Here is a 15,633-nt window from a genome sequence, read left to right on the forward strand (position 1 = left end):
TCAACTGTTCTTAGTTAATGAAGGCCATGGAATAGAAGACACACTCCAGAATCACAGGGCAAAACGTACTAATCCTGTCAAAATCCAATTGAAAATACTAGTAAAATTACCAGACACAGTAGTGATGAATCAACAACAACATTGACTGCAGCGATGTTTTTGTTTTGTTTTTTTGGAAGAGTTATCTTAATCACATCATGAAGCATCGACAGTAGAGTACATGACTGTGCACTTGAACTACTAACCATTGTTCTCTTAACCAGACTAAGTGCTGAGCAGATAACACGCCAAATGTGGTTAAAACTGCACAACAAGGCAATAAGACAGAATTATAAGATACAGAAAGGAAGTCAGGTATCTGTTATCCATGGAATTGGGCTTGCCAAATTGATAAAATACAGTGACGGCTCACAGTCTTGAACATATATTATTTAGCTTAGTGGTATAGGTAAATTGTACAGTATGAGCCTCGTGCGCCCCAACTTGCTGATATAGGTAAATTGTACAGTAAGAGCCTCGAGCAAATCGGATGTGTCATGGAAAAAATGACTTATACTTCCCATCTGGAAAATTTGATACTAACTACCATAGAAGATATGCAAGAACACGAGGAAGATAGCGTCGTTTTGGTAAGTGCTGTCTGAAACTCAAAGATATCACTGGATGTTGGTACGTTGTGTGGCCATTCCAGTATCATTCTTAATGGAAACTCATGACTATTGAACTGGTTCGTATTGACAGCTGTTATTGAATGCCCTTGTAACGCTATTCTTACTATCAAGTCTATTAAAACTATTTTGCCTGGTATGGCTATGATGATGTCTTTATTTTCATCCTTTCAAGATGTGGTTCGTTTCAAACCTTACCGATCACCTTCGTTGAAAATCAAGCGAACTAACCTTCCTTGCTTGTTTTCTTGCAGATCTGAAATGGCAGCTACATTTCATTTTTTATGCGTTGGATCAGTTCTTCCCTTCAAGACAACCCCAGGTGGGTTAAGGCGTTTACTGTACAGTTAAGCGTGATCTTCAAGCTTAAAGATTAGCCCAATATCAGTTCCAGACCGTGTGCTGTCGATGTATCCTTATTTAGGAAAGCATAAATACAAGGATAAAAGATACCTAGTTTTTTTTCTGTGTTTTTTTTCTTCGGACTATTTGCTATGTTGTCAAGTGTTATCAATCATTAATCATGATACTTTTGAAATTACATCTCCAGCGGCGTTTAGTTTGGCTAAGATAACATAGTCTTGTAGTACAGGTGCACAGTCATGCACTATTTTTGTAGATTAACATGAAATTGCATCTAGAGATCTCCAAATACATCACCACCGAAGAAAAAAAAACACTGCGCTGATTGTTCTTGTTGATCCGTACTAGTACCACTTTACAGTGTCTGGTTGCTTACTGTAAATTAAAAATGTTGTTTTCGCTTTTACAGATAAAACATTTTGAGATCTGAAAATTTGTCTCGACAAGATTTGTCCGATTTTGCCTTTGTGGTTATAGAGTGCTTCTGCAGTTCCATAGCATAGTCTTCATTTAACTGTTTCAAATTAAGTGATGGGAGAACCAATTCAAGGCACAACATCTTTGTATGCTTGCATAAATGGACTGATTACCAGCTCAATGTCTATGTCTGTTTGTTTTGTATCTGCTTGGCATTGCAAGCCCTCACATGTCTTCTTTTCTCAATTCCTTCCAGTCTAATTTGTTCATTAGAACACTTCAGCTCAAGTGTTTTCGACATCTAGCTCCATTTGTTTAAGTCTACAGTTTTGATCTTTTCCAACAAAGTTCGGTCATAAGTAATGTCACCTATACATAATTTCTGTTTTAAAAAGTTACTTAGGTAAACGTGTAGGTAAAGGAAATTTTGATACTGATACCTTTATATTGTTACAATGTGCATGTTTTATCTGACCACTCAATTTATATCCAATATAAATCTGCAAAAAAAGTACAAATGCAAACACTGAATTAATAAAAATAGTGAATAATGATATATTGGAAATAATTCATGTTTCCAAATTGGACATCATTCAAACTGGTTACTATAAGTCCTCAGATGACAGTACTTGTCGTTTATGATGAATATACCATGTGACTATATAGGAACCCTTCTGCAGTTAGCGCTTTTCACTAATAGAATGTGAATGTCAAATTGAACACCAGTCGTAACCGTAAAGGCAGTACAACGCATTTATTGTGAAATATTTTAAACGTCAATTGAGAACATTTGAACAGATGATTACCTTATGACATTACTTGTATGATATGATACTCATTATGTCTGAATTCAAGGTTTTTATAAGTTGCATCAGATAAAAAAAAATCAATAAAATGATTTATCCTATAATTAGTCTTTGGTAAATGACAAGTAAACACATTATTTTTTGCTTTATTTGTACTTGTAAAATAAAAATCTCTGTTATTCTATGTTGAGCAAACGGTAGTGGGTATTGTTTTTTGCGTAACAGGGTCCTTTTATCGGTCTGCGTTTAAACTATGTCGATTACTTTGGAACATAAGAGACAATGATTCAGATTTTAATAACCAAGACTGTTGGGTGTAAATTTCAGGATAAAAACAAAATATGTATATGGTCGGAAAATATCAAATTCATTTGTACTCGCTACGAAACAGGAGAAAAACTCGGCGGGCCTCGCTTTTCGTCGTGTTTCTTAAGCTCATGCAAATGCATTTTTATAGTTCTGACAATGTTTATAGTTTATTGTGTATTTATTTTTATCGAACTATGATTTAAGAGCTCTACCTATTTTGATTTGAAATTTTAAAGATTTTTCAAGATGGCCGCCATTCAATATGGGTAACATTTAAAAAAATGATCAACAAGACAATTGGTATAAGCACTGTCATTCTATTTACCAGGTATCATGTCATCTTCCCTTATATAATTTCATGAATTTTTTTATGAATTTATAAAAATCAAACGTCCGCCATTTTAAAAATAGCCGCCTCTCCCGCCAATTTCAACTTTCGGAGTGGGTCCATAGCTGAAAATGTTGTCCATAACAAATAGTACTATGTCATGGTTTTACCACAATCTGAGCAATTTTGCCAAATATCTGCACAAATCGACTGGACGAAATGTTATGAAACTTATACATGTTCCAGACCGTATGAGTATTTGGACCGTCCGCGTACGGGCTGGACCGTATGCGTACTTTTCGAAATACTCATACGTTCGGTCCGTACGCGTACGGTCTGTCTAATATTAAGAAGTTGGTCAAGTTTATTAAATACAAGTGCATATAACAGATCAACATAACGTAACTCTCAAATTGATATAAAAAGGTGCAATTGAAATTGAAATAAAAACTTTATATTTTAACTATTTAACAAATTCACGCTTATTAGATCTGTCAATCTCTTGTATATAGCATATAACATTAATTGATTAAGATCACTGAAATTGAAGATATCGGAAGTAAACATAATGTGAGAAAACAACTGTTTTCGAATATTTAGCAACTTTACCAAAAAAAAAAATGCAAATGCAAAGGAAGATGCATAAACAAACATTTAAATGTAAAAAAATATTACGTTACTTGTGGTAGCAATTGTGGCCTCATGTGCAAATGCGCACGAAGAGGATTAAATAAGTAAGTTGTGGCAGCAAGCGTCACCTTTGGCGAAAGTACCAAAATATATAGGATTCAGATATACAATTAAAAAACTATTTAATTTCAATTGTTCGTTTGTTCATTAAATCCATCTACATTTGTTATTGTAAAAAGCTAAAAAAAAGATTGTGATAAATGTTTGTTTAAATTTAACCCATATGACCCAATAACATGTATGGTTAGCGCGTACTAGACCATACGCATATACTCATACGGTCCGACCATACGCGTATGATCGGACTGTACGAGTAAGTATACGGTCCGGACCGTACGCGTACGGTCCAAATACGCATATGGTCTGGAATAAACACAATGCTTTTTACCACCAGTTTCCGTTCACAGTTGTCGAGTAATGACGCTTAATGAATGGAACAATTGCTACATTTGTCGTTTCGATATACTCACTTTATTTCCCTCAATCAAATGTTATGAAACATACATACAATGCATATCACCACTTCAACAATGAGCAAACGCCATACTGCATAGCAAGGCATAAAAAAATCACCAATGTATTTACCAGTATATGAAAAAGAGGACCGATACAATGCCATCAGTACAACTCAACAAAAATGTACACATGGTACATATGCAGATAATTGACATCTTCCAAATAAGTATACAACTGGTAGAAACATAGATTTATGCTGACAATCCTGGAATATATTCGCATAGGAGTATTGTAACCTAATTTTACACAAAGCCTAATTTTGTCTCTTGTGTCGTGTGCTATTTCAGGAAAGAAATTATAACTATATTTGGAAATTTTGTTTTTATTTCAAATCTTTTTTCATTGTTACTATCAAAACGTTTTCTTGACAATTTACAACTAATAGTGTCCTTGCTAAAACAGAACCAACACTGAAGATCAAATTTTCAATCTAGATCTTTACAGGGGAGGTAATATTTTGAAACTAGATTTCCCACTGACAGTGTTAAGATGCAATGACAAATCCGGAGGACTTCGTTAAAATTTATATGCAAAACATTTTCGCTATTTACAAATGCGATTTCAGGTTAAAGAAGTTATTTAAATTAATTAAAAAATAATCATTTAAAAACAAATTGTTGACATTTTATAACTAATTCCAATGAGTTTTGGAAGAAGAATTAAAATGACACTCGATAGCCCCTCTCCCTGAGTATTAGTGATAAGAGAGACATACATTGTGTATAGTTTATTATATATGTCTCTGGTGATAACAAACAATTTTTTACCTGTTTGACAGAATGTCGGCACATATCCTTTCAAAAGTTTTATTGTTTGTCTGTGAATTTTCTTTTAATTATTAATCTACGGTATATATAAGACAAAGTGATAAGATTAAGATAATAATTGTCACAAGTGTGTTTGGATTTCAACTGTAATAAACAAGATTGAACTCTTGATTTGCGAGTTCTGAATTTTGAATTATGAATTATGAATGATCCTTCTCGGCTGTCATAACTCACATAATCTTGAAATAAATATAGACAGTTTTTCTAGAGTCTATGTCACTCCCACTTGTTTCGGTAAGCATTAATTCAAACAATATACCACTTTCGAGCTACGGTATCAAACTTGTCCATTGCGCGCCTTTATGACGTAATTTACAAGATAAAGGGGATAACATGTATCCCTGCACAACTAACTTTCATCAAACGTCTTAGTGATCGGCTTTGTGCATTATAAACTAGGAGTAATGGTTGTTCTATATATACTGAATCACAATTCCCTAATGAGAGCGTTGATGATTGACAATTATGAGAATTCAATTTGCCAAATAATTCGTGCAATACAGCATCATAGTTTTTCAACCACTCGCTAAAAATGGGAACAGAAGTGACGATGTCCCTTAAACGCACGAATAATGATCACCAAAACCAAAGGTTTGACGGAAATGCAACGAACTTCAAAGTTGTCTATTGATATAGAAGTGTTTCAAACAACTTCATCTGATATGTCTCTAACCATATGTCCTCCTTCTCGTAAATGAAGCAGTATGTTTTTGTAATATAAAATGTAAAATTCTCAGCCCTCCAATTATATCCTGATACTGAAATATTTGAATAATACGAATACCTTTAATATCAATTATAACACTAAAAGTCGATTTAAATATCATAATTGGAAAATGAAAATGGATTTTCAGAAAACTATGACATATGATATTATCAAAACATTACCCATTGTGAATTGAAATGTTTACGGTGTGTAAAAAATATGAATATTTGTAAGGAATTTATAACATCAACTTAGCAAAGAAAGACGGAACTATTCAGAACAATTATTTTCTTTCTTTTGTCGTGAAAGACATTTTTTCTGTCTCGCTTGCAATGGAAGCGACAGAAGCCTAGACACAGTTATTACTTTTCTGGTCACGTCATTGTCTACAATTCTTTATGTTTTGGTAATGTTTGTAAGATTGATTAATTCTATTTTGTATAAAGTTGCATTGTTATCAGTATATATCAGTGACGACTATTTTCAAGCCTGTACCCTAGGTGTGTGGTCCGGTGACTTTGAATTAATTGGTAATTTTCAATATTTAGTTTTTTGCTAGAGTCGGTATGATTGGAATTACAAGTAATAGATCAATGTTATTTTCTTTAAAGTTGATTTAGAAAACGAAACACAAATATGTAACACATCAACAAACGACTGACACTAAATTAAAGGTTCCTGACTTTGGACAGTCACATACTTGCAGAATGCTTAGTTTTCTGCTTAAGTTAGTTTGATAGTTATCTCTTTGCCAAAGGGCGAGACATATTTCTGTGTCGAAATCTGATTTCAAACTGAGCATAATGAATAAATATTATAACCCTACTATAAAAAGCGTGGCTGTCATTTTATAGGAAACAATTTTCTATGGTAAAATATATATCTAGATTTATAAAAAAGAACTAACAAGAATAGAGCACGAAATCATGATACATGTCAAACGAAAAAGGAATATATATAGGTCAACGTATGATTTCTTATACCAGTGTTAATCAACTCGATTTTTAAAATCCTACAAATGAATGTATTGTATCTTGCTTGTTTTAAAAGTGTTATTAACAATTTTGAAATATCAAATTCATCTCAAGTACTGTAAAATAAAACGGATTTCACATTATTAGTTTCTGAGAGAGTGATAAGACTGGGTTAAACCCATGAACGATAGAAAAATGCAAATAAAAAACCCAATTTGCAACAACACACGATATATATCAAACGAATTGATTGATAAGCAAATTGTAGTTGTATTTTATTAAGGGAATATCATGAACGTACACAGGTCATTAAGGAAGTTTTCTACTCGGTTTCAAAATAACATGCTTTTTATAACAGTAGTATATATTAATAGGGGATTAATAAAGGAATCAAAAGAACAAAAACAAATAGATAGGTCCGTGTGCTTGTTTTCAAGATATAAGCCATTGAAAATTTTGTGGGAAAATGTTCTCTCTTGATTTTTCATAGCTTTATCATTGACAAGTTTAAGTTCTCAAAAACTATTAAAAAATAACTAAGATTTTATAAGATTTTTACAGATGGTCTACAATTATACATGTTAAAGATTTATTAAAAGAAAAACGGGGGTTAGTGGGCAATATTTTAGGCATTCAAATGAATAAGTCCAGAGGATTCCAAAAATTTGACAGAAATTCCAAAACATTTCGAGCGAACATCCTTAAGTTATGCATAGAAGCGAATTTTATTGAAACTTGGTATCGCTCAGGTTGGTTCTTCAATAGAAAGACCAATCGTTCTGCATGAAAATAACCCTATTTAGGGATATAATATAAAACAATAAACGATAAACATTCTTTACCGACAGTAATCAAGGACAGCGATTGAATTGGAGGCACTTTTTTTTTTATTTGGAAAGTCAAACTCAAGGATTTGACTGATTTAACCATGTGTGCGAGAGTTCAATGCTCACCCTGATTAGGGACAGTGGCCGCCATTGTTATATTATAGTTCGTTTCTGTGTGTGTAACATTTTAACGTTGTGTTTCCGTTGTGTCGTTTGTTTTCTCTTATATTTGAGTGTGAATTCATATTACTATAAGACGTGTCACGGATCTTTCTATCCCAAATTCATGTATTTGGTTTTGATGTTATATTTGTTATTCTCATCGGATTTTGTCTAATGCTTAGTCGGTTTCTGTGTATGTTACATTTTAATGTTGTGTCGTTGTTCTCTTATATTTAATGCGTTTCCCTCAGTTTTAGTTTGTTACCCCAATTTGTTTTTTTGTCCATATATTTACGAGTATACTACTGTTGCCTTTATGTTTCACATTAATAAAACAAATTATAAACATTTATTGAAAATTGCTTTTCCATCAAATCGACACAAATCACTGACTGAAACAACACAAAAAAAACAACAAAAAAAACCCAACATTGAGCACATATCTTACAATTGTAGAAAGCCAGTTTAAATCGAATGACAACTAATTTGGTGTAAAGAGGTAATTACCATTCTCATTATGACATGAAATTGTGTCATCGACAGATGAAAGACCATCAGTGTTTATCATTGTATGGCAATACATAAGTGATAACGTTTTGGAATTATAGACTAGACTAGACTCGTTTTTCGAGGATGAATGTCTTTTCTTTGTTACCCGAGGCCAAAATATTGAAAAATCTAAAACATACGACACATGTTGAGGAATAATAATAATAAAAAAAAGTAAGCATAAGGGATATACATTTCATAATTCAAATAGTTTGAAATAATTTAACAATCAATTAAACCAATTATGCTAAAATTGTTAAAGTGATGTAAACATCGGGGAACGTGGATCAATTATTGAAGTGTTATAATAAGTTCAAACATCATTTTCAGTCTTAGATTTGATTCTTGAATTGGCCGCATACGGTTCATTTAACCATATTTTGGTCACAATCTTCCCATCTTTGTTTGTCTCCTTATCTATAACAATGAGTGAAACTGTTTTTTTCCTGCATCCCGTACATTGTGTCTTTGTCATGTTTCAGAAAGTATTGGTTTAGCTGTCAAAATACAAATACAAATGATTATTGCAGTTGAAATTGCAATTGTAATCAACATGATCAACAACGATATCAATGTAGTTGAGATTTAAGCAATATTTATTCAGATAAATGGTGACATACCAGTAAAACACACTTTAGAGAAGTATTTTGGATTGTTAGGTACGCATGATAAGTTCTCAAAAGATATTTGACATAATTTGAGATATCCAAACACAAGAAAAAATTCGTTTTCCACACCATGATTAATGACCAGTTCAAAACAAACATAAAAAGATGTAATTCTATACATGTATAAGATGATAAAAAATTTAAAAAAAAACGTATACCAACCGCAACATGCAAAACTATTGATGTTGATAGAGCAACCTGAATGTAAGTACATGTAGGAAAAATACCTAAACATTGGTCACCATATCTAGCTCAGCTGATTATAAAATCACGATAAATTATTTTACGGAGTAATAAATATTATTAATTCCGTATAACTCTGTTGTGATTTTTTTCATATAATTGAAAATTTAAAAAATGATTCTTACCTTTCTGGCTGTTTAATTGAAACTTAAGAACTGAATGAATAAAAACATGTATCATCACATGATTACATCATGTTCAGTATTGACACTATTAAAAAATGACGTATTTGATAATGATACTGATTGCATAACAATAATTGATAATTGTTATCTGACGGGATTTCAAAAATTTACTACAAATAACTTTTTTACTGAGGATTAAGTTAGAATAATCGTCTTAATTGTCATTTAGTGTATATAAGTTGAAATATATAAGTAACATATACTGGTTGACGTGACGTTAAATAAATCAATTAGAGTTTCTTTTAAACCTACATAATGAAAAAAAGAAAAAAAATATGGTTGCATGGTTGTACATTTGTCACCATATCTAAATGTCTAATGACAAAGCTCATGAATTGATGTGATAATTCATCTATTATACGTATACTCCATGTTTCTATTTACAAGGAAGATTAACTGTTCAAAATCCAAAATAACAAAAATTCTTCGTTAGAAATAAATCGACTGTAGAATATAGAAAACAGTAAAATCACCAAATTACTGAGGTTCAATGAAAATTCAAAAGGGATTGTTGTGGGCTGTTGTAGGCCATGAGTAACTGAAAAAAATAAACACTGACCTGAAAAATAAATAAACAAAAGGCGTGAAGCTTACATATATATCTCTTATTTATAGAATAACCAATCTAAGAATTTAAATAGAGAAAAATATTCAACGAGTGACCGAACAACACATTAATTCACGAATGCGCGTAGCGCATGAGTTAATCATCAGTGTTGTTCGGTCACGAGTTGAATATTTTTCGATATTTGAATTGTTTAATTAGTTACTCGTTTTATTACATTTGGCAAATGTTTTTTTTTTAAATTAACGTAAAACATGTAAGGAACTATATCTTTTTTCTACGCATTCACAATTTGTTTTGATCCGCCGTTATCGACGTCTTGACAACGCCTATTGTTGTATAATTTTAGAGAGTTAAATAACCACGTTTATTTCACATGTGAAATTATCGGTTTTTATTTAACTGCGAAATCAATTCATTGCAATCAATTTAATAATTATCTTTATAATTTCATTAATTTCAAATGCATATTCTGCTTTATTTGAATTTATTTGCAAATCAGGTACAAGTTAATATCACTTTGTAGTAATATTTTGTACAAGTTAAAACATTACTGTAAATTTTATAAATTGTACTTTTGCTTTGTACAGGTTATAACCTTTGCACCATTTATGTACTCGACATATTCACTCCCAAATTAATGTTCGTATTTAGGAAAGGAATGCTATAAAAAACAAACATTTTACATGTATGTTTCTGTTAACTTAATAGTTTTATTAATAAATGTATTTTCCTAAATAAAGCATAAAATAAGTTTAAAGCACGTTCATGAATTAGCAATATTTTAAAAGTGCTAGCCAATCACCCTGACCAAAGGGGAATAGCCAATTACGGTTGTAATTTAGAAGCACTGTAACCTATAAAATTTGTTTCATAAAAACAAGATATACTTTTATCTTAAATATTGAGAGGTCACATTATTGCAAAAAAATGTGTGCCCCTTAGCCCAATTAACTTTATCTTCGACTGTTTAATATTAAAAAGTTTAAGAGAAAATACTGGATAAATATGCAATTATTATTTGCCCGTCTATTAATTTAGATTTTTAACAACTTCAAATAATGTGAGAGTAGACTATCATTACATGAAAATAAAGATTTTATTGTTAGATTTGGTTAAATATATAATCAAAAGAAAAATGACAGAACAAAATTTTCTACTTTACAACCCTCTTATCTTAGATTATTCGAATACATGTGAAGCATTATCTATGCCAAATCTAACTAAACGAAGATAAGTTTATTGGTAAGTAAATTGCAATACATGAATCGATTGATGTTAAGTCATAAGGGTTGAACCTTTATGTTTGAGTTGTGTTCTTAAAAAGGTTTTGATAACAGCTTTTATAACTTTCTTCGATTTTGTTCAACTAGTTTCACTTGTTCATGGATTAATATTGAATGTAACATGTGCAAATGGCATCTAATTTTCTTCAGTAAAATAAACTACTATATTTCATAACAAATTCAATTTAAATCCTGTAACAGACAGATGTTATCGTTTGTTTAATAGTTTGCTATATTGTTATGACGTCGTTCTTTTTATTTAAAACGTTGTATTTTTCTTCATGTTGTTTTAAAGGTACAAGTAAGGAGATGTAGTACGATTGCCGCAAAAGAAATGTAGATATACACGTAAGTAATTATAACATATGTCACCGTGCAGCCGTCAACAATGAATAAAGCCCACTGACTATTAAAGAGTTTATCATCGAAATTTGTGTAACTATATAAAGAGAAAGCCTCTCCATAGTCGCAAACTAATGTATACATAGGTTAAGAGATCAATAAAATTTCTAACCCCACCACACTCTTGTTGTGTGCCTGTTCCTAGTCAATAGTTTTCGATCTCTTGGTTGTCGTAGGTTCGTGACTCTCACTCTTTTTTTTGTAAATTGCATTGGTTTGAAAAATGACGTTAGTTTTCTTTTACTTAACATATTCCATGACGGGGATTTTTTTATAGCTGACCAAAATAGCATGTGTGTCTGCGATTATAGCAGGCTGTACGTAACTTTTTGGTGCTTATATGTACGATATCATTTGAAACCAAGTGAATAATTGTGTCCTTTGAAATCGTATCTCATCATTTTTATACAGAATCGGTCTAAACTATTAACTAAATACAAATTGAAAAACTTTAGATACACACGTAAAGATAGTAAACAGAATGAAAAAAGGTTGTGATCGCGATCCCCTCACTGTTGCATAAACGTCTATACAAAATCACCTTTACTCGCAATGCATTCACTGAAACATCACTCTTTACTGATTTTAAATACAAATGATATTCTGTTTACATTATCTGTAAGTTTGTACAATGATTGTGAAAAAGTTTTAGAATAGCAATTGTACCGATTATAATTTCAAATTATTTGATAGTAAGAAAATTCGATATGATTGCCAACGAGACAACATGAGGTAGATCTAACGAAATATTGGTCACAGTTTGTCATTTCACATCAAACGAACAATCAACTATGCATCTATTTATATATATATATGACAAAATGCCTGTAAAAAGCAACACATTACATACAAATTAATATTAGCATAGACTAATGAGTTTAAAGGTTGTGTGATTACGCAAACAAAACTACAGATTACCATATCAGTAATTTGAACACATGATTTAGTATAAAAATATAAATAAAAGTTAGTCATTTTACAATTAGAATCAATACTTTTTATATGATAAACAAACTACTATAAACGGTTGAACCAACACATACGATTTAAAATATAGCTGGTACATGTATAGTATGTGGGAAAAAAAGTTTGCATTTTAATTTCTGATACTATAGTGTATATATAGTAATTGTCTACCATCTATCGAATAATAATATAGGTTTCTTAAAATAGATTCGTAAATACATTTTAATACATGTTTGATTGTGTTCGAATTAGGATACTTGCATTATTTTAAGGGACGTGATAAAGAGATTGCAAAAGACATCAAGAAGACATACAAACTCATAATAATAAATCACCGCTACATGTACTCGTTCAAGATATTAACGACACCTTCTAGGAGCTATGTCCAAAACCTTTAGATCTCGTTGTAAGATTTTAGCATCCTCCATCAATCATAAATATAGATGGATTTGTCGATTTTTATATCAAATATACGCATTGTGCATGTAAAATGAACTCATAGTAAGCTTTTCCATTTATTTTCTATTTTGACAATTCCTTTCAAATCAAATGTCTACTTTATTCTTACTTTAAAAGGTGTAAACTTGACTAAAGACGAAGTTGTCGACCATAGTCTGAAATTTATTCGATCGTTAAAAAAAAGGTACAGACATCACAAGAGAAAAACAATTCAAACGAGAAATCTAACGGCTTAATTAATGTTTTACAAAAATATACGAAAAAACAATATGTAACACAACAACAAACGACAACCGCTGAATTAGGCTCCTGACTTTGGAAAGGCACATACATACATGATGTGTCAGGGTTAATATATAATCAGGATCCTAACTCACCCCAAACCTTTGAAATTGGCGTAACAGTACAGCATAAGAACGAACTATGAAAATCAGTTGAAAACGGCTTAACTCATTACATGGATAAAAATCGAAAAACATCAAACAAAAACATAGAGTGAGCGTGATCGGATACTTGTATTTCACATTAAGGCACTTAATTTTTAACTCTGTACATGTCAAATGAAGGCTTTGTTACCTGAAAAGTCATGTAAAATACATATTAATATTTTGATGTGTGCATTATTTGTGTATTTCCCTGAAAGTATCACAAGGCCAGCAGTCAGCACTTCTGTGTTGACTTGAGTTATCATTGATATGTTCATAATTATATTTTAACTGTTAACAAAACTTTGAATTTTTAAAAAACTAAGGCTTTTCTACCTCAGAAATAGATTACCTTAGCTGTATTTGGCAAAGCTATTAGGAATTTTTGGTCCTCAATGCTCTTCAACTTTGTACTCTATTTGGCCTTTTAAACATATTTTGATTCGAGCGTCACTGATGAGTCTTTTTTTAGACGAAACGCGCGTCTGGCGTTAATATAAAATTTTCATCCTGGTATCTATGATGAGTTTATTTGTACCTGTTTTCATTTATTCGATCAAGTAGATACTTTTTACTTTATTAAGTATGTGTGTTATTCTATCGGATAACTTCGTATTCCAATGTTTGATTTACATTATTACTTCGTACTTGTTAAAACAAGTATGGAAAAAGGTGTCTACAGAAACTAGTACATGTGTACGTAACAGAGTTCCTCAAAATTACAACAAAGCACATGGAGGAATTAATTCTGTTCTTGTTGCCATTTTAACTCTATATTGAAATTGAGAATGGAAATGAGGAATGTGTCAAAGAGACAACAACCCAACCATAGAAAAAAACAACAGCAGAAGGTCACCAACAGGTCTTCAATGCAGCGAGAAATTTCCGCACCGGAGGCGTCCTTCAGCTGGCCCCAAACAAATATACACTAGTTCAGTGATAATGAACGCCATGTTAATTTCCAAATTGTACACAAGAAACTAAAATTAAAATAATACAAGACTAACAAAGGCCAGAGGCTCCTGACTTGGGACAGGCGCAAAAATGCGGCGGGTTAAACATGTTTGTGAGATCTCAACCCTCCCCTATTACTGTTTAGTCTCTTGACGATTTCAAAAGCATTGCGTTTGGTAAGATTTTTATTATTGAATATAAAAAACAAAGATTAAGTTGTGTTTTTTAAACATCGAACGGGACTTACGTGTTACACATTACATACTCCTCTATATGTTCGTAAGACATTTACAAATCTTAAGGAACCAACAAATAATTTCTTTTATGTTTAAGGTTACTGTCTCAAGACATTTTTCAATTGATAAAAACCAGTTTCATTTACGGAAATGTAAACTTTTCATATTGTATGAAGTAAAAAACGACAACACATAACAATACATAATGTATTTTCAGTGAACAGGAACGATATTCATCTCATTTGACAAGCATTCCTGCAGGATAACATTTTTAGAATACAGTCACTGTGAATTCATACTTATATAAATATATATCACAGATCGACGTCCGGTCCCTAATTTACGTCCCTCCGATATAACGTTAAGTTCTAAAATATGTGTCCAATATTTTAACCCTCTAACCGACGTCCAATATAACGCCATGTATTTCAAAAAACGATGCCAATCGATTATTAAGTTTAAACGAACTATATCATTTAATTAATTTCTCTGAGTTTGAGTTTTATTTCGTGTTTATTGTTTTGTCTTGGTAAAAAACTGCTGAAAGAATATAATTGTTTCATACATCCGTATATACTGTACTAAGTATCGCAAGTTAGTTCACGTAACTGTGTAAAAAGGAACATCAAAGTAGGCAACCTCCAGGCAAAATCCAAAATAAACAACTCAATAAACATGAGGTGACTAGCATAAGTAAATGGCAATGAGACAAACATCGACATCATATTACATCCACTCGATCTACGTCATGTACGTTGTTTTATTTCTTTCATATTCATATAAATAAATGATGTGTGAGTACAAGAATAACATAGTACATTGTTAAAAAGGTAAACTTTATAATGCATTATGTTATCTTTTTAATGCATACATAATTATCAGCGAATGAATATTTCAATTCTGTAATGAAATGTTATAAATACAGTTCATATAAGAATTATGTAATTGTGGATAAAAGCTTACCAGTCATATCACGTTTGTTACTTGTATTCACTTGCAGTTTTGTTAAATATATGAATACGAGAGTTTTAATTAATTAATTTTGGATTTGGGAGCTTGTATTGGATTCATTCATTATTTAAATGACTATGGAAACAGGTAT

General features: G+C 31.4%; 1 long non-coding RNA gene across 1 annotated transcript; it reads right to left on the reverse strand.

Annotated features, from left to right (window-relative positions):
- Positions 1-8,317: 8,317 nt before the first annotated feature.
- Positions 8,318-9,271, reverse strand: LOC143074499 (uncharacterized). Its single transcript, XR_012977894.1, has 2 exons — positions 9,179-9,271; positions 8,318-8,639 (listed from the first exon to the last, which is right to left on the reverse strand). It is a non-coding gene; the product is annotated as an uncharacterized LOC143074499 (long non-coding RNA).
- Between the last annotated feature and the right edge of the window lie 6,362 nt (positions 9,272-15,633).

The sequence above is a fragment of the Mytilus galloprovincialis genome, chromosome 5, assembly GCF_965363235.1.
Source record: "Mytilus galloprovincialis chromosome 5, xbMytGall1.hap1.1, whole genome shotgun sequence".
NCBI classification, from domain to species: Eukaryota; Metazoa; Mollusca; class Bivalvia; order Mytilida; family Mytilidae; genus Mytilus; species Mytilus galloprovincialis.